At 45.5% G+C, this 23,041-nt stretch overlaps 1 pseudogene; it reads right to left on the reverse strand.

Moving 5' to 3' along the window:
• Positions 1 to 13,865: 13,865 nt before the first annotated feature.
• LOC132132875 (trace amine-associated receptor 13c-like) lies at positions 13,866 to 21,664 on the reverse strand (annotated as a pseudogene).
• Positions 21,665 to 23,041: the final 1,377 nt, after the last annotated feature.

Genomic DNA, 23,041 nt, shown 5'->3' on the forward strand with positions numbered 1-23,041 from the left:
AGTGTGCATCTGTATCTTATACAGTATATGGTGTGTATGCAAATGTGTGTTTACGTGCATGCATTTATGTGTAATGTTATATCTGTATATTTGTGTATGGGTGTATTTATGTGCATGTTCGTGTGTGTGTATATAAGTGTGTGTGCATGTGTACATGCGTGTCTTTGTGTAAAATGAAGCTGTTAGTCACTGCAATGGCCAGGAAGTGCTGGAAAATGGTCTCTCACTTTTGGCAGATCCATCAAACCCACATTCTTATTTATTTCTTCAGGGTATACATCAGGCCATGTGAATTTCTTACTCCTTTCCAGATTTCTCACCACATTGTTGTTTGTGTTTGCAAACAAGATGTATGTATGTATGTGTGTGTACATGCGTTCATGTATGCAAGCATGTGTATATCTGCATGTTTTTGTAAAGGTGTGTATGTGCATGTATGTGTGTGGTTGCATGTGTATCTAAGTAACTGTAGGCTTTATTTTGATTATTTCATTGTTATTGTATTATTATTATATTTATTTATCTATTATTAGTTTTTATTGTTTTTTACAATTTTGCTCTAATAATTTCCTTTATAATGAAAAATATTTTTAGGAATTTGTAGTGATTTTGTAACACATGCTTCTATTTTTTTCCCCAATGTGTCTTTTCCAGTTACCTACGAAGAAGCAAATTGGCCGTCCACATCGCACATAACACCATCTTAGATGGGCCGTGGGTACATGGGAGGAGTAGACAACTCCAACAAGATGCTCAGAACAAAGTTTGTGCACTTTAAAACACGGAAGGGGTACATAACAATTTTCCAGCACTTCCTGGACATTGCAGTGTCCAACTGCTTAATTTTACACAAAGCGTTGTGCCATCCACCATGACAAACACATGACTGGGCAAAACATTTAGGAGCTGCTAGCTGCTCAGCTCACAGGTTTTCCCCTGGATGGCAGCCCATACATACGTAACCGAGACGTTCCCTTTCAGTTGGTCATGTTCTACGTTACGCCAGAAAGAGACTGACGCATGAGGTCCCTTACAAAACGCGACGTGGCTGTCTTCCAGTGACCCGTGTGAGTGATAGCACCCTGTCGCGAGGCCAGCATGAGTGAGGGCCTATAGCTAACACAGAATACACTGGGTAGCATATTCCAGCTGGACGTATGCTAGCAGGCTGCCTGCTCGTAGGAGGACTTACAAAGGCAGGTATCAACCAAAAGGTGGTGATACACATAAGCTCTGAGGTACCCAGGCCTGCAGGATGGAAGATTCAATGACAGAGCTGGCAAGGTGCTTACCAAGGGAAAGATAAATGCTACGAAGAGACTTACACATGTGGTATTGCCCAGAAAGGGGTATCACAACACATGAAGGCACCTAGTCCCACACAGGGCTGACCGAAAGGGCATGCACACAAGTGCTGGACATCAACAGTGCTGGAGGAACCCAGGGTTCTGAAATGAGGAACTCACCTGAGGGGAATAGCGCAAGCATCCAGTCCATGGAGTGGAATGGCGCAGCAAGCATATTGACACCGAGCAGGTCCTTACTGGCCGAATGGGTGAGTAACCGGGAGGACAAGGTGATTATAAAATCTCGCAAATGTGTTAGGTGTCGCCCAGCCCGCAGCTCTACAGATTTCTGTTAGTGAGGCGCCATGCGCCAGCACCCAGGAGGAGGCTACACTCCTAGTTGAGTGAGCTTTTTTAGCCCCTAGGGGGCATGGCAGGTCTTGAGCCTGGTAAGCCAGGACAATAGCATCCACTATCCAGTGGGATAACCTCTACTTTGAGACAGCCTTCCCTTCTGCTGGCATCTGTAACAAACTAAGAGCTGGTCTGAGGTCCTAAGGCACTGAGTTCTGTCCATGTAAGTGTGGAGCGCACATACTGGACAGAGCAGTGCCAGGGCTGGGTCTGCTTCCTTCAGGGAAGCGCTTGCAAGTTCACCCGCTGATCTCTAAAAGGAGTGGTGGGAACTTTGGGCACGTACCCAGGCCGGGGTCTCAAGATAACGTGAGAGTTGGCCGGACCAAATTCCAGGAATGCTTCGTCAACTGAAAATGGCTGCAGGGGCCCAACCCTCTTCACTGAAGCCAAAGCCGCCAGGAGCACAGTTTTCAATGATAGAAACTTTAGCTCTACTGAGAGCAAGGGTTCGAAGGGAGCCTTCTGCAGTGCAGATAGAACCACTGCAAAGAGGGAACTTGCTGAGGGCGAGGCGGATTGAGCTTCCTGGCCCCTCTCAGGAACCTGATCATCAGATCATGCTTCCCAAGAGACTTACCTTCAACAGGGTCATGGTGAGCCGAAATGGCGGACACATAGACCTTCAGGGTGGAAGGAGACAGCCTTCGTTCCAACCCTTCCTGAAGAAAGGAAAGCACAGACCTGATTGGGCATTTCCAGGGGTCCTCAAGACATGAAGAACACCAAGTGACAAAGAGGTTCTACTTCCAAGCATAGGCGTGTCTGGTGGACACGGCTCTAGCTGAAGTGATGGTAGCTACCACTTGAGGTGGCAAGGTACCTAAACCTTCCATGACCCATGCAGAACCCACACATGTATGTTCCAAAGATCAGGAAGTGGGTGCCAGAGGGTGCCCCGTCTCTGAGAAAGAAGGATTTTCCTCAGAGGAATTGGTTGTGGGCGAAGCAGATTGAGCCTCCTGGCTCCTCTCAGGAACCTGATGATCAGATCATGCTTCCCAAGAGACTTACCTTCAACATGGTCATGGTGAGCCGAAATGGCAGCCACATAGACCTTCAGGGTGGAAGGAGATAGCCTTCGTTCTAACCCTTCCTGAAGAAAGGAAAGCACTGACCTGATCGGGTATTTCCAGGGGTCCACACGACGTGAAAACACCAAGCGACGAAGAAGTTCCACTTCAAAGCATAGGTGTGTCTAGTGGACACGGCTCTAGCTGAAGTGATGGTAGCTACCACCTGAGGTGGCAAGGTACCTAAACCTCACGTGACCCATCCAGACATGTATGTTCCAAAGATTGGGAAGTGGGTGCCAGAGGGTGCCCCGTCTCTGAGAAAGAAGGACTTTCCTCAGAGGAATTGGCCAGGGAGGGGCTGTCGCGAGGAGTACAATTTCGGGAAACCAGGTCCGGCTGGCCAAAAAGGCGTAACCATGAGGACTTTCTCCTCGTCCTCCCTGATCTTGCACAACGTCTGTGCAAGAAAGATCACTGGGGGAATGCATACTTGAGCAGGTCCAGCGGCTAGCTGTGCCCCAGAGCATCCATGCCAAGGGTGCCCTCGGTCAGGGAGTAAAACAACTGGCAGTGGGGAATTTTCTGGAGAGCCAAGCAGGTCTACCTGAGCATCTCCGAAGCTTTCCCAAATCAGCTGAACCGACTGGGGGTGGAGTCTCCAATCCCCGGGACGAGACTACAGCTCATCGGCTGCAAGATTGAGCCTGCCCGAGATGTGAATGTCACGAAGCGACCTCAGATGCTTCTGACTCCACAAAAGGAGATGGCGAGTGAGTTGCGACATGCGGCAGGAGCGTAGATCGCCCTTACGGTTGATGTACGCTACAGTTGCAGTGTTGTCCGTACAGACCAGAACATGCTTGTCCTTCAGCAGGGCACTGAAGTGGTGCAGAGCAAACGTACTGCTAGCAACTCGAGGCAATTGACATGCCACTGAATTTGGGGTCCTGTCCAGGAGCCTGACGCAGCATGCCCATTGGACATGGCACCCCAGCCCCTGGCAGAAGCATCTGTTGACACCACAACATGTCTGGACACAGGTTCTAGGGGAACGCCAGCCCGTAGAAATGAGAGGTCGAACCCATCTCGGGACTGGGTCGTGAAGCCAGTGATGAAGTGGGAGTAATATGGAGTAATTCGAGCGTTATTCAGTGGAACCGCTCTCTTGCCCTCGAATGGTCTCCGGCAATTCAGCTGTGACTGCGCGCACTCGTTCATAAGCTGCGCGAACACAGCAACCGAGTCTATTTCCATACCAAGAAAAGAGATCCTCTGCACAGGGGAGAGTTTGCTCTTTTCCCAGTTGACCCGAAGACCCAGCCGGGCAAGGTGTCTGAGCACCAGATCCCTGTGCTCGCACAACCGCGCTCGAGGGTAAGCTAGAATCAGCCAGTCATCAAGGTAGTTTAGGAAACGGACACCTCATTCCATGAGAGGTGCCAGGGCTCCCTCCGCGACTTTCATAAAGACATGGGGAGACAGGGCCAACCGGAATGGGAGAACCTTATACTGAAATGCCTGCCCCTGCCCCTCGAAAGCAAACCGAAGAAACGGTCTGTATGGAGGAAGCATGGAGACATGAAAGTACGCATCCTTCAGGTCGATTGCTTCAAACCAATCCAACGGACGAATGCATTAGAAAATGCGCTTGGGCGTTAGCATCTTGAACGGAAGTCTGTGAAGAGCTCAATTCAAGGCTCGCAAGTCCAGGATTAGAACTGAATCGCGTAGCCGAGCCTGATCATTCGGATGAGCCAGTGGGATGGCCTGGGGAGCTCTAGCCAGGCTCCCAGGAACCGATCCAGCGTGGTCAAGAGAACTACAGGCGTACCCAGGGTGGGACAGTGAGGTGGAGCAGACATCCCTCCATGGGAGGCATAGCTTCCCTTAGCGGAGGTGGGGTCCAAGCACTCGTCTGACTCCAAGTGGCAAAGAGGGCGTGAGAAGGCAATGCATTCTCAAGCCAGCTCTGCATGGAAACTGGCATGGGGAGAGGAGAACGAGAGCGGCGAGGAAGCACGTCGCCAACTGTCGTTTGTGGCCTCTTGGGACCCAGAGGTAGAGGAAAAAGCTCTTTTAGTGAAGGTTTGGGTACGACTGGCCACGGGGCCAGTGGCGGAACAAAAAGAAAACCAGAACAAAGGATTCTCCCCCCGCCCTCCTCTGGGGGAAGGAGTGGTCCTGCTACCATCTCCTGATGAGTTGACGTCCCCATCTAAGGGTCGCCCATCTCAGGAATGGCGCTTGGCCTGACGCTTGGCAGGTTTAGCGGCAGAGACGGGCTGCGCCTGCTCCTTGGTGCAGCCAGGGTGAAGGCTGCCTCCTGTAGCCGAGCGGGAGTGGAGGAGGCCGCAGGGGGGGCCCTCGGCGAGCAGGCTGAGTCCGATCAAACTCCCTCATGTCTGCCAGGTTCAGCCATAGGTGGTGCTCCTGGACCACCAAAGTGGACATCACCTGACCCAAGGAGCACGAAGTAACCTTTGTCGCCTGGAGAACGAGGTCGGTAGCAGTGCAGGCCTCCTGCAAAATCCCTGCGTCAGCACTGCCCCCGTGCAGCTCTGAAGGGTGGCCATGGTGTGCAGGACAGAAGCGGCCTGACCCGCAGCTCTATAAGCCTTGGCCACAAGCGTGGATGAGAACTTACAGGCCTTGAAGGGAAGCTTGGGACCACCACGCCATGCGGAGGCACTCTGTGGACACAGTTGCATCGCAACAGAACGCTCCACTGGGGGAATCCCAGCATACCCTTGGCCTTTCCGCCGTTCCGTTCTGAGTGAAGGCGGAGGAAGCACCAAAACAGTTTCGGGCAGTTAAAGGTGCCTTCCATGAACTGGTCACTTCCTGGTGCACTTCCGGAAAAAAAGGAACCAGCGGGGGGTACTGGCGATCAGCACGAGCAGCCCCCAGGTACCAATCATCCAGCCTCGAGCGCTCGGGACAAGGTGGAGGAACTCAAGCCCGATGCTCTCAGCTGCCCGGGAAAGCACGGCTGTCAGCTCGGGATCAGACTTGGGCAACACTGGCACTCCCGAGGGAGGCAACGCAGCCGAATCCTCATCTCCCGAGGACTCAAGCCCGCCTTGTGATGTGGCGATCGACATAAGGTCTTCCTCCTGAGCCCCGAGTGAGATGTCAGGAGCCTGAGAGGGTCCAGCAAACTCATCCAGAAACTCAACCGGCTGCGGTGTTTGTGGAGGGGGTGTGGCCCAAGGAGGCTGGCTCGTCGGGGAAGACAACACGGTAACCCTCAGATCACCCTGGCCACCAGCCGAAGTAGCCCTCTTATGAGAAAAGGAGCTAGAATGGGGTGTGGTAGAGGGGACTCTATACCTTTTAAGATAATCGAGTCTCGATCTTAACGCCGAGATGGTCATGTTCCCGCAATGAGAACATGAGTCATACAAAAACTCAGTCTGAGCGTGCTGAAAGCACAGACACGTGACACAGCGATCGTGGCTGCCACAAGGAGCGATATATCGACCACACCCAGAAACACACGGGCGAAATGTCTTCTTTAAAAAGACGCAATTTCAACTCGTTTACTCTTTTAATGAGAGATAAAGCTCTTTCAGTGGTGCTGAAGCGCTCAGGGGAATGCAGGAGATGACTGCAGGAAACCCAGATGAACTGCTGAATCGCACTGTCACACTAACACCAGCTGACTCGCGTGTAAACACTCCGTTGAAAGCAGCAAGCGATGTGCTCAGCTCCGAAGCGAAAGCTTGAGTGCGAGCTGCTTGCACTGCTCCTTATATACCCACTCTGCGGGGTGGAGCTAGCGATGCAAGTTCCGCAGACCAAGGTACTCTGTGTACCATTGGCTCGTTTTGTAACCACTCGAAGGTGATTGGGCTCTCGGGCAAGATCCCATTCATCAGTCTCTTTTTGACGTAACGTAAAACATGACCGACTGAAAGAGAACTGGGGTAAAACAAATGACTCCTTAGTGAAAACAGACTTGTATATATGTATTATAGTTCCTTTTTCAATACTGGGGCATTAGAATCTTTCATTCATGAGTTTTCAAATTTTTTTAATAAAAAGCAGTAACATTTATTTTCTTTTTTTTGTCTAATTAAAATATATTTACTAAAATAACCATGCACAATAATGAACAATAACTGTAAATTCCTGAAAGACAATAATTCCATGATACCCTGAATAAAAATAAATAAATAAATCTCTCTCTCTCTCTCTCTCTCTCTATATATATATATATATATTGATCAATCAAATTAATAGATTAACATTAATTCAAATTTGTGTAATTTGATTATCTTATTTAAATGAAAACTCTACAAACATTCCCTATAGTCTCATGGGTTGTTTTATCAAGAAATGGATTACAGTAAACTCTGAAGCCCTGTTATGGACATCATGGCTTATTATTTATAAAATGTGCGCCTGAGGGTGCTGTTAACACCTGTGCTACATGCAGAGAGGATCCTGAAGTGCATCAATCATTCATTAAAGGTGCAAAACAAACAGGCAAACACAAAATGGGATCCAGGAGGTAGAGATTGGTAGGTTTAGAGATATGTAAAGTGGGAGGAGTTGTATCTCAAGTTGGTGGAGTTGGTGCACTATTGTAAACGTGAACGAGTCATTATCTGGCTCGGCTCGGTGTTCATCTCTCTCTTCACATCAGTTCAGTCAGTGTACTGTTTGAGTACATGAATTACTCCGGGATATTGGTTTGTTTTAACTCAGAGGGAGTGTCAGCCAAATTTAAAAAGTTAACAGCTCAAGTCATTTGTGGATTAATGCGTATTGGAGACGCGAACCGTTTTAAACGATTCAGTTCGATTTGGTGTACTGGTTCAAAAAGATCCGGTTACATTGAATGATTCGTTCGCGAACAGGATATGACAAACTGCTTTGATTTGAACTCTCTCACAACAGACACGGAAGAGAAGACAATGCTGATTAAAATCTTAGTTATTGCTATTTTTGGACCCAAATTTATTTTTGATGCTTCAAAATATTCTAACTGACCCTCTGATGTCACATGGACAACTTTGATTATGTTTTTCTTACCTTTCTGGACATTGGACAGTATACCGTACACACAGTTTCAATGGAGGGACTGAGAGCTCTCGGATTAAATCTAAAATATCTTAAACTGTGTTCCGAAGATAAATGGAGGTCTTACTGGTTTGGAACGACATGAGGGTGAGTTATTAATGACATAATTATGATTTTTGCGTGAAGTATCCCTTTAAGCGCTACGATCAATCATTAGCGGGAAACCTGCCCTGGACACCAACCACTTACACTGTGGTAACATACTATGTACACATCTAGTTACTAAGTACACAGGTATTAGTGCCACAATGTAAAGTGGGACAATCAGTCCACTAAAATAATCCAAAAGAGGCATAGAAACTTAAATAATAAATAAAATGAAAAGTGTGTTAGCTGTCATAACTATATAATTAAGCATTTGATTAGAAAAAAAATATGGTTTGCATTAATTTTAGCCTTTGTTTGGATGATAAAAATTCAGCTTACATGAGTTGATGTTAGGCAGTTACAGTATTAATTTATTCACATCAGTTTATATGAAACAATAAACATTAATTCAACTTTATTGAAAAGTTAGGATAAAATATTTAATATTGTTATAGTTAGGCTTTACCTTTTTGTGCAGCTCCACCCTTTAAATGCCTTTTGGATAAATCATCTCGGTTACGTACGTAACCCTCGTTCCCTGATGGAGGGAACGGAGACGTTATGTCGAACGACATAAGGGGTCTCACTTGGGAGGCCAATCATCTCTGAATTTTAGAGAAAACGCCAATGAAAATTGGCTAGTGGATTAACATACCTGAACCACTCCCCGTGCCAACAGGTATAAATAGGGCGACAGGTGCATCCACTCATTAGGTTTTACGCTGAGGAGCCGAGAACGTGTCCCGGCAACAGCGAACGGTTCAAGGTTGTGGCATGGGGACATAACGTCTCCGTTCCCTCCATCAGGGAACGAGGGTTACGTACGTAACCGAGACGTTCCCTATCTGTCGGTCACTACGAGTTATGTCGAATGACATATGGGGTCCTATGGAAAACGCCACAACCTGAACATCGTCACAACCCTGTGGCGCTGCAATTGTCGACAAGCCCTGGCGTGCCACAAAAGCTACGCTTAAGGTCGTAACCTTCCTAAAGCCCCAGAGCAAATTCACTGACCTTGGTACCCAAGGGGCCAAAGGGTGAGTACATCGCTGCTGGAGAAGGCCACGCTGCTGTTCCGCCCACATAAAGTTAAGGGAAGGGATTTCAACCTTCAGAGAAAGATTGCTTCAAATCTTCCCTATTTGTTCTTTCAGCTGGCAAGACAATGGGGAAGCGAGCCTTAGGAAAAGGTCGCTACGGAGACCACATCCTACCAGTAGGGAGGTGACATGTGGATATACCGATATGGACTGACACAGGGGGCAGTACTACATATGGACGGGGTCTCTGAGGCAGGTCCTACCTTGGAGTAGGGATGGAACGGCTGCCAGAAAAGACTGACAGAACGGGTTTGCCAAGAGGGAAACCTTACCATGGAAGAAAACACATATGGGATTACCAGTAGGGAACCAAGCCATATGAACACCTAGCCCAGTACAGGGGCTGACCGGAACTCCGGGCATGCTAACGCCAGTACTGGGCCTGGTGACAGACAGCTCCGCCAAGTCTGACTACCGAGGGTGCTGGAGGGTGCTCGACCAGGGTACGCCAACCGGGGAACTCTACTGGGAGAAGAAAGGCGCTCACATCCCCGTGTTAGGGGGAATGGCGCAGCAAGCTTGACACCGAGCCAGCCCTTCCCGCCAATTACCTGTTACCCAACACACAGGAAGAAACTGGCTCTACACGGAGGTTGTAAAACCTCGCAAAGGTGTTAGGTGTCGCCCAGCCCGCAGCTCGACAGATGTCTGCCAGAGAGGCACCGTGCGCCAGCGCATAGGAGGAGGCCACACTCCGTGTGAAGTGGGACCTCACCCCTAGGGGGCACGGCTTGCCCTTGGGAATGGTAAGCCAAGGCATCCACTATCCAGTGGGCCAACCTCTGCTTAGAGACAGCCTTCCCCTTCCGCTGACCTCCAAAGCAGACCAGGAGCTGCTCAGAGCTTCTAAAGCTCTGGGTGCGGTCCACGTATATGCGAAGCGCTCTTACGGGACACAGCGACGCCAAGGCTGGATCTGCCTCCTCCAGGGGCAGCGCTTGCAGGTTCACCACCTGGTCTCGGAAGGGAGTGGTGGGAACCTTGGGCACGTATCCAGGCCGGGGTCTCAGGACAACGTGAGAGTAGGCTGGCCCGAATACAAGGCACTCTTCACTTACCGAAAATACTTGGAGCTCCCCGACCCTCTTGATGGAAGTGAGCGCGATCAGGAGCGCTGTCTTGAGAGACAGGAACTTAAGCTCGACTGAATCCAGCGGCTCAAAGGGACCCCTCCGAAGTCCCGCCAGGACAATAGAGAGGTCCCAGGAGGGAATCAGGGGTGTCCTAGGAGGATGTAACCTTCTGGCACCCCTCAGGAACCTAACGATCAGGTCATGCCTCCCCAGGGACCGGCCGTCCACTGCATCGTGATGGGCTGCAATGGCAGCCACATACACTTTCAGGGTGCAGGGTGACAGCCCATGCTCCAACCTTTCTTGCAGGAAAGTAAGCACGACTCTGACCGGGCATCTCCGGGGGTCTTCTCGGTGAGAAGAACACGAATTCGTGAACAGATTCTACTTCAGAGCATAGGCCTGCCTCGTCGAAGGGGCTCTAGCCTGAGTAATAGTGTCTACCACCGCTGGGGGCAGATCACTTAGGTCTGCCGCGTCCCGTCCAGAAGCCACACGTGGAGGTTCCACAGATCTGGACGTGGGTGCCAAATGGTGCCAAGCCCCTGAGAGAGAAGGTCTCTCCTCAGGGGGATGCGCCAGGGAAGGGCTGTCACGAGTAGCATGAGTTCCGAAAACCAGTTCCGGGTGGGCCAATAAGGCGCAACCAACAGGACCTGTTCCTCATCCTCCCTGACCTTGCACAGTGTCTGTGTGTGAGCAGGCTCACTTGGGGAAACGCATACTTGCGTAAAGCCCGAGGCCAGCTGTGTGCCTGTGCATCTGTGCCCAGGGGGGCCTGGGACAGGGAATAGTACAGCTGGCAGTGGGAGGACTCGTGGGAAGCAAACAGGTCTACCTGGGCTTCCCCGAATCGACTCCAGATCAGCTGGACCATCTGGGGATGGAGTCGCCATTCCCCGGGGAAAGTGAGCTGTTGTGAGAGCGCGTCGGCTGCACGATTGAGCTCCCCCGGGATGTGGATAGCGTGCAGCGACTTGAGCTGCGTCTGACCCCAGAGGAGGAGATGGCGGGCGAGTTGAGACATGTGACGTGATCGTAGACCACCCTGTCGGTTGATGTGCGAAACCGCCGCAATGTTGTCTGTGCGGACCAACACGTGCTTATCCAGCAACAGCGGACGAAACCGTCGTAAAGCTAGATGCACTGCCAGCAACTCCAGACAGTTGATGTGCCAAAGCAGCCGAGGTCCTGTCCAGGACCCCGAAGCTGCCTGCCCGTTGCATGTCGCGCCCCAGCCCGAGTTGGAGACATCTGTTGTGACAACAACGTGCCGGGACACTTGTTCTAAGGGCACGCCGGCCCGTAGAAAGGCAAGGTCTGACCAGGGGCTGAATAGGCGGCGACACATCGGTGTGATGGTGACACGATGTGTACCGCAGCGCCATGCCCATCTCGGGACTCGGGAGTGCATCCAGTGCTGAAGTGGCCTCACATGAAGCAACCCGAGCGGCGTGACTGCGGCTGCGGATGCCTTATGCCCCAGGAGCCTCTGAAAATGGTACTACTGTCCTGCCTCTGATGGAACTCAGGCAGTTCAGCACTGACTGAGCACGCTCGCTGGTGAGACGTGCCGTCATACTCACCGAGTTTAACTCCATACCGAGATAAGAGATTATCTGCACAGGGGAGAGCTTGCTCTTCTCCCGGTTGACCTGAAGCCCCAACTGACTGAGGTGCCGGAAGACGAAGTCACTGTGATCGCACAACTCCTCTCGGAAAGGGGCTGTCCACGACTTCGTCACCTCTTCATGCACCTCCAGGAAGAAAGGCACCGGAGCAGAACGAGGTTGCGAGCTGCGTTTCACGCCGAGAAACCAATCATCCAGCCGTGAGGGCTCGGGACTGGGAGGTGTGGTCACCTCCGGCCCGATACTCACGGCTGCCTGGGCAAGCATGGCCGACAACTCTCACTGTAACCCTCAGATCTCCCAGAGCGCCAGCCGGCGGTCCTCTGCTCGAGCCAGATAAACCGGGAAGGGTGGCGGCAGAGGGGTCTGCTGCACTCCCCTTGAGGAGTGAGAGACGCGATCGCAGCGCTGCCATGTTCATACGCCCACAGTAGACGCATGAATCATCCACGAGCGCAGCCTCAGCGTGTTGGACGCCCAGACACTGCAGACAACGCTCGTGACCGTCAACCGAAGACAGGAAACGACCGCATCCAGAAGGAAACGGACGAAACGGCATCTTGAAAAAGACACGAATCGTCCGTGATTTGCTCTTTTAGAAACTGTCTCTTTTAGCCGAAGCGCCCAGGGGAATCGCCATCACAGGGACACCGCTGTACCGCGCCGTCACACCGACCAGGAACAGCTCCTCAAAACAAAGATGAATTGGCTTTGTTGTGACTGCTCTCATCAACTACTCGGCTCCGAAGCAAAAATCTAATGAGTGGATGCACCTGTCGCCCTATTTATACCCGTTGGCACGGGGAGTGGCTCAGGTATATCAATCCACTAGCCAGTTTTCATTGGTGATTTCTCTTAAATTCAGAGTTGATTGGCCTCCCAAGTGAGACCCCATATGTCGTTCGACATAACTTGTAGTGACTGACAGATAGGGAACTGAAGTTACTTTGTTTCAGATGTTTTAATCTGAGGTGTACTGTAAGCCATTTTAATTATTAACTTTGTAATGAACCACCATAATATACTTGACACTTACACAAAGTTGTAACTGACTGTCCTCTTTGGCTACGTTTAGATGCAAATTTTTTGTTCACTCAGACTAAATTCATTCTGACTGATGAAACTGAATGTAGTGTTAACATGTATACTAAATAAATAAGTGATCGGGTTGATGTGCGCGTTATGTCACAAGCTTCAAAATTGGAATAATTTCTTTTTTTTACATGCGCATTCTGCACAAATAGCGAAAGTGAAAAGTGAAAGTGACATACAGTAGATAATATAGAGTTTCTCAGTGTTTGCACATAATAACCACTCTCCTGCACAATTTCTTTATTCGTTATTAACAGCAGAATTCATATTTATCCATTTATGGATAAATATAAATATAAATTGCTGTGCTGCTCGTATTTATCACACACACGCACACAAAAAAAAACCTCCCCGTGCCCAAATGGGGTTGCCTGTGGATGATTATACTAAACAAGGTTGTCTTGCTCCACTTCACAGTTGTTGAGGATTAGGAATATAAAAGGAATAGTCGCTGGTTCCGTAACGTTATTTATGCATCATTGTAGTTCTTTCAGTTTCGGGGTTCCGTCCGATCCAAGTTTTTACATGCACTCTCAATCGTATTAGACGAGGACTATACCACCCCCTTCAATCCGATTGAAATTTCATTCCGATTGAGCTCAATCATATCGATAGAGGTGTTTACATGAAGGCTTTTCAGTCTGATTGAGCCATCAATCCAATTACAAATGGATTGTTTGGTTGCATGTAAACATAGCCACTGTGTCTGTCATTATGTTTTTGATTTATATCAACACAGATTCAGCATGACATATAAAAGTTAAGCATAAAGTACATAATATCCATCTTTGTCATTTATTCCATTAGTTTGAAGATTTGTGATTCCATTTTCCTAAGCTAAATCAACACAACTGAACATGTCACTTAAACTTATTGTATAAAAATTGTTAAATTCTGACAAAACCTGCAACAGATATGCACAGTAGCAATGATACTAGAAACAAACTATAATATTAAAATGTATGTTATAATGCATTAAAGTGCATATTATAACTATTATGATTATTTACCTTTATGACTTTATAACAATTGCAGTTTTTGAGAAATTGTTCTCAGAATGATGGCTTTATCAGTTTAATTACAATTGATGTTCTGTAAAAATATTGACCAGAGAGGATGCTGGCTGAAATATTTTCAGAGTTAAGATGAGTTTAACTGTCTTTTTAAACCAGGGATAAAATAAAGCATAGACCATAGGAATCAGAACTGAGTTAATATACAAGACCCATAATAAAACATTTGTGATTGTTGAAGAAACTGCTGATATGGAACAGATATAGTACGGAATCCAACAAAGCAGATAAACTGTGACAATGATTCCTAATGTCAGAGCAGCTTTACTCTCAGATTTCCTTCTCACTAGGGCTGTCAATGAATATTCTAAATTCGAATATGTATTCGAATAGTTTAAAAAAAACGAATTTCGAAGGTGAAAATTAATTAATTAAAAAAATGTGGAAAAAAAGGTCCGCGGTAATAGAGGCGTGGTTGTCTGCTGTGCGAGTCGGCGCGCTAGCGCGCCTGAGGGTTCAGGGACAGGTCACAGCCTCACAGGAGTCGCACTGTCTGGCACAGCATCACTGCTGAAAGTTGACGCGTCTTCATGGAAGATGCCAGCAAGTGCAGAGCCCAACTCGACCGCAGCAGAGAAAATTAGGTAAAATTGTTGACCCGCGAGATTGTTGTATGCAAGCTATTTAAGATACAGTTAGCATACCATTCGACAACTAGCAACATGAGGTCACATCTCAAAAATGTGCACCCAAATGAGCATGGCATAATGTGTGGAACTCCAGCTAAACAGTCACGTCTTGACACTTAACGTTACTTTGCATCGCCCGCCACAAGCTCTCTGTCTGCAACATGACAAGAGGCCATAACGGATAAAATAATTTCGTTCATTTGTAAGGACATGAGACCGATCAGTATCGCGGATGGGGCACGCTTCGGGGAGTTCTGTCAAGCAATGGATCCGAGGTTTGATTATTTATCGTTTCATGTCAAGGAAAAGTTCCATGTTTACCACAGCACAGCTCGCTCGGAGCATTCAATGTCAGTTCTATATGCTGTAAAACTTCAATTAATATCAATAATATTTGTTTCAATCACCAAATGAAGCCTGCTATATTTGGGACAACAGTCGCGACCTTAAATTGCTTGCACAAAAATTTGTTTGTTCATTTAAACCATTATGCGCAGAGAACGTGAGGGTGAGAGAGCGTGAGGTCTGCAGTCTTGGCCATTAGTTGATTACCTTGTTTTTGTGTAGGTAATACGTTGTCATATATGTTTAAACTTAAATAGACTATCTATACAAGTAGTTATGTCTCTTTGTATTATTTTTGCCTGTTATTGACGTAATGCGTGTCATTGACAACATGCGCAACCAGATGTTCGAATAGTTCGAATATTCGTGTATTTTTTAGAGGGAATATTCGAACGTCATTTTTGAGCAATTTTGACAGCCCTACTTCTCACTGAACCTTAATTTATGCATTTGCCACCCTTCATCAGGGTGTTTATAACATTCACTTGCTGATGTACAACATAGAAAATCCTCAAATATAAAGATATGATCAGGATACAAGGAAAAATAAAACACAAGATCAGATCAGTGACTTTCCAAGCAAAACTCACCATAAGAGAACACTCTCCATAACACGTTAGTTTTGTGTGCAATGTTAAAATAACCATTACTAATTACAAAGACAGTGCTAGAAGTTTTTTTTTTTTTTTTTTTTTTTTTTTTTGTGATCAACATTTTTATTGCTTTCCAAAGGGGGGGGGGGGGGTTACAGACATATCCAAAATCATATGCAACTATATGGAAAAAAAAAAAAATAATAAAACCATCACAATGGTAAAACAGTGCATAAGATCACAGAGACATGTTCGGCAGGTGTATCACAACTATGATTGCCTAGCTGTTGACTCTGGTCCAAGAGATTATCTTAGATGAAAAGGAGTTCCAAGCTTGTACAGTTGCTGGTCGCGCCTTATTAAGTCGTGCAGTTGTATGTTCAAGGTTGACAATGTTGACAAGACTATGGATCCAGAACGATTTCATATACATATCCGGAAAGAACCAGTTTTTCAAAATTGTTTTCTTTGCAGAGGTAAACCCGGCATATACCATTTTGAGCTGAATTTGCTTTAGATCTATATCTGAATTATCATTAAGGAGACAGAATCCAGGATTGGGAACATAAAAAATGTCAAGTATATCTGCTAAAACTGAATTAACATGCAACCAGAACTTGGAGATAACTGGACACTCCCAAAACATGTGCAAAAATGTTCCAGGTGAAGCAATGTTACATATATGGCAGTTGTGAGTAGGTTGTAATTTCATCTGAAATCTCTTATAAGGTGTAATGTAGGCTCTATGTATGATTTTAAAGTGAATTAGCTGGTGAGCTAGGTTCTTAGAAGTCATGCTTAGATTACACCATATTCTCTCCCAATCTAAGTTTATATTTAAACTCTCCAACTCCCTGTTCCATATTGATTCAATTGGTAAAACCTTAGCGCTATGCTGAATCAAAATACTATATATTAGAGAGACAGAAGGTCTACCCAGTAATGGTGCAATCCATTGCAACATGGGATGTACAGGGAGAGGAGAGTCCCATGGAACTCCATATGTTTTTAAGGCTGATCTTAGTTGAAAATAAACAAAATAGCAGGAAGCAGGAAGGGAAAAGCGTGTTCTTAAATCCTGAATGGAGCAAAGACCTTGAGTATCATATATATCACCTAATGTATTCACCCCAAGGGATGACCAAGATGGTTGGTTAAATGGTTTGTTGCCACATAATAAATTCCGGTTGTGCCATAGTGGCGTGTTCTGACAGACTTTAGGTGAACCGCCCATCCACCGTTCTGCTTTCTTCCACACTTGAATAGAGTTAGCAATGATGGGCCCAAATTTGTTTTTTATTGTTTTGTTTGCTACACTGGAGAATAGTATTTCTTGCAGCTTGTGCGGAAAAATCTTAGCAGATTCAATCAATCGCCATGCAGTGTTAGACTGTGGGTCCAACCATGTGCTGAGTGCTCTGATCTGAAATGACCAATATTAAAGCTCAATATTTGGTACTGCTAGACCACCCAGCAATTTGGGTCGTTGCAGTGTATTCAGACGAACCCTGGGCCGTCTACCATCCCAAATAAAACTGGAAATCATGGAACGAATGTCTTTGAAGTAATTTGAAGGGGGGCAGAGTGGTAACATAAAGAAAAGGAAATTGAAACGGGGCAATATGTTCATTTTGACTGTATTAATTCTACCTTGAAGAGATGTTTTTAGATTTCTCCATCTATGAATGTCTGATTTTATTTTACTTAACGTAGTGTTGAAGTTGTCTCTAGTAATTTTATGTATGTTTTTATATATCGTAATGCCCAAATAAGTAAAAGAGCTTTTGAGCTGAATATAGATGGGAACAGGAACGTTAGTGTGTACATTATTTAAAGGCATAAGTGCAGATTTCATCCAATTAATTTTGTAGCCTGACAGGCTGCTAAAATTATCGAATTCCTTAATAATTGGGTGAATGGAGGTGTCAAAGTTGTCTAAGAACAAAATTATATCATCTGCATACAGAGATATAATATGATTATGATGACCAATTTCCATAGGGGAAGCCGTAGATTGCCTAATGGCTTGCGCTAGAGGTTCCAGAGACAGACAAAACAAAAGTGGTGAGAGTGGACACCCTTGTCTTGTACCACGCTGCAATGTAAAAGGAGAGGAGATTATGTCACCTGTTAGAATACATGCTAAGGGTGAGTGGTATAGCGCCTTGATCATTGCTATAAAATTATGCTTGAAACCAAAATGCTGCAAGACTGCCCACATATACTTCCACTCTATCCTATCGAAGGCTTTCTCTGCGTCGAGTGAAAAGACGGCACAAGGATTTGGGTGTGTCTCCGCAGCCTCTATAATGTGTAGCAGCCTTCTCATGTTATCAGATGCATAGCGCCCCTTGATAAATCCTGTTTGATCCTCATTGACTAGAGACTGAATAACTTTTTCCAGGCGTAGAGCGAGTACTTTGGCATATATCTTAAGATCGCTTGTAAGTAAAGATATTGGTCTAAAACTAGAGCACTCGAAGGGATCTTTTCCCTTTTTCAAGAGTAAAGTGATGAGTGCTGTTTTTTGATCTCTATGGAATGTCCCATTTTTAATTGCAAAATTAAATGAATCCAGCATGAGTGTGCCCACCATGTCCCATAATTCTAAATAAAGTTCTGGAGGGAGGCCATCCAAGCCGGGTGATTTGCCTTTATTAAGACATTTTGCAGCTCTATGTAATTCATTCAGCTCTAAAGCAGCTTCCAGATCATCTTGCTCAGTTTGCTTGAGGCAGGGAAGCTCTAGCCTGTCAAGAAAATGTTTACTGGTAGCATCATCATCAGAGATTTCGGATTTATATAAATTTTCATAAAATGTTAAAAATGTATTATTAATGGCCTGGGGGTTAGTGGTAATTTTGCCCTGAGGTGTATTAATTGCTGGAATGTGAGCTTTTGTTTCACATTCCTTAAGCATAAGAGCCAGTAGGTGACTAGGCCTCTCTGCTTCAAAATAGTACCTTTGTCTGGTTCTATGCCAAATAAATTCCGCCTTTGATATGGCCAGTGTATTGTATTCATCTTTGAGAGAGGCCAGTAGTTTAGACTGGTCATCTGAAAAGCTATGTTTTTGTAGATTCTCTAATGATTCTATTTTGTTTTCAAGAGTTGTGATCTGGAACGCTTTTGTTTTAGCTAAAACTGAGGAGAATGAAATACAGAAACCACGAATAAAACACTTTGTGGCCTCCCATAGAACTTGTGGATTAGAGCATTCCTTTGTGTTAGTATCTAAAAAATCCTTTAGTTGTACTTTTAATGAACTAAGGAATCCAGAATTAGTTAGTAAAGATGTATTTAAGCGCCACCTGGGGGCCTTTGTCTTAATGTTGGGCAGATCGATGTTGCATAAAAGTGCAGAGTGATCAGATAATAGAATTGGTAGAATATTAATGGATGTATGTCCTTCAATAAGGGTTGGGCTAAGAAAGATATAATCTATCCGGGAAAATGTTTTATGCCTATTGGAGAAAAATGTGTAATCTCTAGCAGTAGAATTCTGTATACGCCATATATCCACAAGATTAAAATCTTTGAGAAGCGATTTCAATAAGATAGATGAAGGATTGCCTATTGCATCTGAATTAGATTTATCAAGAGACGGATTAAGGACTGGATTGAAGTCACCTCCCAACACTAAGGAAAAGTCATTTTGTTCTAACAATACGTTTCCAATGTAAGAAAAAAAGTCTTTGTCAGGCTCATTTGGGCAGTATATGGATGTGAAAGCTAATTTATGATTAAATATACAAACACGGGCAAAAGCAAGTCTTCCATTCTCATCATTTCCAGTAATATTTATATTGCATGATATTTTTCGGTTAAGAAGTATGCATACTCCTTTGGTCTTATTTAGGGCGCATGATGATGCAATTAATCTGTAATGTTTATTTTGAAATCGTGCCACATCGCATTGTTTTAGGTGTGTTTCTTGTATCAGGGCGATGTCTACCTTTTTACGATATATATACTCAAGTACACGGGTGCGCTTGATAGCGGAGTTCAGGCCATTCACATTGAGTGATAATATATTCAGTGACTGCATCGACATATACCACTAAGATTTGTCTTAAAATATGAACGTGCTAGTATTAGATATAACAGAAGCGTATCCTGCCAATTACCGTACGGATGCCCCAAAGCTGTTGTTCTATCAAGGAGTAGGAATATGTCTGTAAAGGGAAGGGGGTGGGAAAAACTATATACAAAAGCAAACACAGACCGCACAGGAAGAAATCCGTAGGTCTGTAAGAACAAAAACATTGCCTGATACGTGACCAATCCACCCCAACGCATGGCAATAGAATCAGATAAACCCACACAATCCTAACATCTAGAATGAATACATTCGTCAACTCTCGAACTGGGTAAATAAGGCCAATTTTGCTTAACATTACTTGTTCTTAGATCGTACCTTGTAGCGAAGACCCGGAGTTTGATCATTGCTACATAGTTTGTTATCTAAGATTATTCCGCCATGTCCACTAAATTGCCTTCTCTGTCATGAGGAGAATCACCGTTGTTGATTTCTTTGGTCGGGTGTGACGCTGCGTCAGTAGAACCACCGTCTCGCTGTACGTGTGTAAGGGAAGACCTCCGCGGAAGAGAGTTGATAAAATCTTCGGCGGCCTGAGGGGAGTCGAACATCTTCCTTTCGCCTTTATACTGCAGCTTTATCCGCGCAGGATAAATGAGGAATGGCTCCAGGCCCATGCCCTTGGCCTTCTTCATGGTAGAACTGAAGCTCTTTCTCTTTGCTGTTGTCGCTGGACTATAATCGGGGAAGAACAGGATAGTGCCGGTGTTCTGACCACCGGCTGTCGGCGCCGAAGAATGAGCGAGGGGCGTGAGCAGGTGAGTGGATGATGCGCGCACGCCATTAGCAGCATACTTTACTGGATAAACTTGACGTGCCCCATTAAGGATAGCCGATCTGTCTTGCCAACGCAGTAATCTGAAGATGAGGGTGCGCGGCTTGTTGGACTTAGCCTCTCCTCCATCATACACACGATGTGCCCGTTCAATGTCAATGTTTCTGCCAACCAATGAGGGTATCCACTTGGGAAGATTATCTTTCAAGTAGCCGATTGCATCCGAACCCTCCACTGTTTCTGGTAAGCCAACCAGCCTTACATTATTTCTTCGTCCCCTTTCTTCCAGGTCTGTCAACTTTGTATTGAGCTGGTCTAGCTGTGTCTTTAGTTCGATAACCGATCGCCTGTCCTCTCGTGCAGCCGCCTGAACAGATTCCACACGGTCTTGAGTCCGTTTGTTAGATTTGGCTACCGTCTCAAGTTCACTCCTGATCTCCTTCACGGTGTCATTAGTTTTTTGGATTTCCATTCGCAAGTCACGTAGTGCTGGGACCAGAATGGAGTCCACAGCTTCCCTGACAGCGGAGGTTACGGCCAAATCTAGACCACGTTGTTGTTCTTGGAGGGCTAGCTTTATGCCATTAGCAATAGCTGCATCGAGTTCTTCCTTGGAGATGGCAGAATCCTTAAATTTTTTCTTTATAGGCGATTGTTCATTTTCCCTTTTCCTTGTTTCTTTGCTTGGGGAAGGAATCATGATGAGATAGATGTCGATGTATTGCAAATGTTTTAAAGGATTATTGAAAAAAATAAGATTATGTGAGCAGAGCCGAAACCTATGCTGGCATCGCTGTCGATGGGTCACGTGATCTCGACAGTGCTAGAAGTTGAGGAAAAAACCCAACTCAGACAGATGCTTATTAATGTTTTAGTCGTGGTTATTTTCTGTGGGTACAGAAAAGGGTGAAAAACAGCCACATAACGATCAACAGCAATTAAAGTGTAAAGCATTTAAAGCAATTAAATGAGCAACCCATTTATTGCCAAAAACAGTCCACAGAAAGTGTCCCCAAAGTACCAGCAGATCTCAATCAGCCTCGAGGCCTCTATGGGCATCACAAGTCCAACAAGCATGTCAGCCACAGCCAGAGAGAGAATGAGCAGGTTGGTTGGAGTGTGAAGCTTCTTGAAGTGAGAGATGGAGATGATCACCAGCAGGTTCTGAAACACAGTCCATGCTAACAACAATGAAAAAAAACATATACATGATATTGGATTCATGTCGGGAGCGTTTTCCCTTGATACACGATGAGTTGATGGCAGGAAAGCAGTATTGAATCTCACGATCCTCTGTCTCATAGGCCATGAGTGAATCTCCTCCTGTTAGGAGTTAGTTCTACTCTCCTTACGGTCCTTTCATTTATACAGCGTCTGGATAAAACTGATCAGCCCATTTATCGCCCAGTCTGATGCTGCATAATGACATTATTTTTCTTCAACACTTTCAACCTTAATGTGACTGATGTGATATTTAGACACATTATTTAGGACCTATACAGTATTCCTGCTATATTCTTGTGATCAATTTTTATTTTTGTAATTATTATTTTCCCATTAATTATCTAGATGGGTGGCCCCCAGTAGTCTTATCTGTTCCACCACAGTTCCATAATGAACCAAAAAATATATTTTTTTAACTTTTCATTTTTGCCCAAAAGGTCTCCAACATTGTGCTTTGCATTCAGTTAACAGATCCATATGAATCATGCATGAAATAGAAGTTTATAAACTCAAACGATAGCTTTATGTGCTTTACAGATGAACTTGAAGTCTTTATTTATTCGAGATGTTCAATAATAGATAATCTTTGACTTGATAATACAAGTTCATGATCCGATTTGTGAACAGTTGATTCTTTTGTGTCAATCTTTTAAAATAATCATTTATTTAGTTGATCGAAACCAGTGTGGAAACCAATGGTTTACAAACTGGATACATCTGAGGTGCAGGGCTCGCAAAATCGCCAGCCCAACGTCCCGGGGCTATTGTGTTTTCCAGTCGGGCTCCAAAATGTATCACCGCCCTGCCCGACGGGCTATTGTGAATAGTGATTTAAAATTCCTAACTTGATTCGCGTTGTTCACTCGCTTGAAGGGGTGAAACGGATCGTAGTTGATCATTTGCACTAGTTTCTAAATCTTGCCAATTCAAGCATTTTAAACAATTCAGAGCTTGCGCACACTCGTTCAAAGCACGCGCTGCGAGCAGCATTTCATACAATACGCATACACAGAATTAATTAATCTTTCGCGCATCTTAACTTCTGAATGAACACATACACACACAATTATCTCAAAATAATTGTCTCTGCAGGTATTCTCGTAAACACAGTCGGTTATGTTTTAAGTGAACTTATACAGTGGCCTGATGCTCAGAGAAAGTCACTGTACCGGATAAATCTGTCTCTCTCCTTCTGTAAATTAGACGACGTGAAAGGGGGCGTGTTTCAAGATACGCAATGGAGTAGACCAAACTAAACAGGGACGGAGGACAAAACACTCACATGCAAACAAAACACACTAATTGTTGGCCGCACGATCGACTCACTCATTCATTTGCGTAGAAAAGATATGTAATATTATGATTTCCGTCATTTAAAAAAATATATATATTTGTGTACCGGGTGGGCCGGCCCACATTGGCCAGCAGCCCACCGGGAAAAGTCCCGGTGCTCCAGATGGCCAGTCCGCCCCTGGATACAGCACTCTGTGCAGAGCCAGCTTCTTTGGCAATGAAT

The sequence above is a fragment of the Carassius carassius genome, chromosome 49, assembly GCF_963082965.1.
Source record: "Carassius carassius chromosome 49, fCarCar2.1, whole genome shotgun sequence".
NCBI classification, from domain to species: Eukaryota; Metazoa; Chordata; class Actinopteri; order Cypriniformes; family Cyprinidae; genus Carassius; species Carassius carassius.